A 1774-nucleotide genomic window follows, 5' to 3' on the forward strand; every position below is an offset into this window, starting at 1 on the left:
ACTTGGAATGCGCAATAAAAAAACTTGATTTTTGAAAAAAAAAAAAATCGTTTTTTGCAAATGAACTCTTTATATATTATGTTTGTGAAACAAAGCAAAACCAATGTTTCTCGCCTATCGAGAAGAAACAAAGCAACCTCGGCATCCAATCGCAGGCCTTCCCGCTCCTTGAGTTCTCTCCAGCACTGAAAAGCTGATCCGATATTTACACGGGTCCTACTTCTTACCTTATCGTAAGCCTTCTTTTGTTCCGCAGACGTTTTCTTCTTTTGTTTTTTTATCTGCCATCTCTATCTTTCTGTCGTCGCTCGGCACAGCTAATGTCCATCCTGTGCACTGAGCGCTTTCTTGTCCCCATCATGAGTAGACACGCCCCTTACTGCTGATTGGCTACAAGTTTGTTTTGGTACTCGGCCCGACTTTTCTAAAGCGTTTTTGGAAAAAAATACATACCCCACCTTTAACACCTCTCAGCGCATTTATTTAATTTAACATCTGAGATGATGGAGTCAACCGTCAGTTTTATCTCAATGTCCAGACAAGTATAGGCTTCTGATACATTTTTTATTTTAGGCTAGATTTGCTTTGAACCAGGGAAAGTGGATGTGCTAGGCATCCTTAAAACACACACAAATTGTGCTTAGCTTATGCATATATTCTTCTATTGCAGAAAGAACAAAGCTAATGATTATCTCATCAAAAGCAAGTACACGTTCTTGCAGAGAAAAAAAATCTTTGCAATGCTCGTCTGTGTTTACTATTGAGAATAGTACCGAACTCACTGGAGTTTAAAGGCCTAGTTTATAGTAATATCACATTTTTCTTTCTCTTACTCGTTCTCTTTGTACACAAGAGATTCTTATCCATTATTTATTTGAGTAAAGTTCATAAAAATCTCACAGCACCAGAAATACTCCATTTTGTTCAAGATCCAGGTGTCAGTGCATTGGCTTTGTGTTGCGTCAGACTTATTATTGTCAGCAGGACATTTGAAGTTATTTCAGAGAAAGACCACATAAAAACATTTAACTGGGTTTAGGACATGCTTCCAACAGGGAGGACAAGAAAGACAGTTATTGTTAACGTTTCAGTTGGTACTTACAGTGTATTGAAGATATGACCCGCACACCAGGCCTCTAATCAGCTGGAGCTTGCAATATGTTGGTAACCCAGCAAGAGTGGCTACGTCCAAGCATGCTTGCTTATGCCAACCAAAGTAGAGGACATAATGAGAGAAGTAGTCTACCCATGGAAAGGGCACTTCTTTGGAAAAAAGAAAAAAAAGGTTTCCATGTTTTTTTTTCATTTACTCATCTGACCTTTATGAGCACTATTAGCATTTAGAAAAAAAGAAGGTTCTCTCACTCGCCCACATCACCTACAGCTGGATTTTACTCTTAGAGGTAATTGCAAAGTTGGACAAGCAATATGAATCTATTTTTGGGAAAAGGAACGCAATAGAGTTCCTGACATCTGTAAAGTGGCAAACTTGGCTCAAATATGTCCTTCCGTCTCGAATTGTGTGAAAGGAAAAGAAAGCCATAAACATCAGGGACATTTCAGTGACATATTAAATGATGTGGGGGTGGTATTTATTTCCTCATTTCTTAGAGTCACCTTGAACGTCATTTGCTCAGCACTGTAAAACTTTGAACCTCGGTTGAGCTCCAAGAGTAATTCTGTGCCGGGTTGGATTTTCCTTTGAGAGCGCCAGCTCGATCCACCAACTTGTTAGAAAGCTGACGAAAACAAAGATGAAGTCAAGACCAACATG

At 39.1% G+C, this 1774-nt stretch overlaps 1 protein-coding gene across 1 annotated transcript in view; it reads left to right on the forward strand.

The window, feature by feature from the left end:
• diaph2 (diaphanous-related formin 2) overlaps window positions 1-1774 on the forward strand; it is a 329306-nt gene that overhangs the window by 154582 nt on the left and 172950 nt on the right. The gene's annotated exons all lie outside the window — the stretch shown is intronic.

The sequence above is a fragment of the Sinocyclocheilus grahami genome, unplaced genomic scaffold (genome assembly GCF_001515645.1).
Source record: "Sinocyclocheilus grahami isolate Dianchi unplaced genomic scaffold, SAMN03320097.WGS_v1.1 scaffold167.1, whole genome shotgun sequence".
Classification (NCBI taxonomy): Eukaryota; Metazoa; Chordata; class Actinopteri; order Cypriniformes; family Cyprinidae; genus Sinocyclocheilus; species Sinocyclocheilus grahami.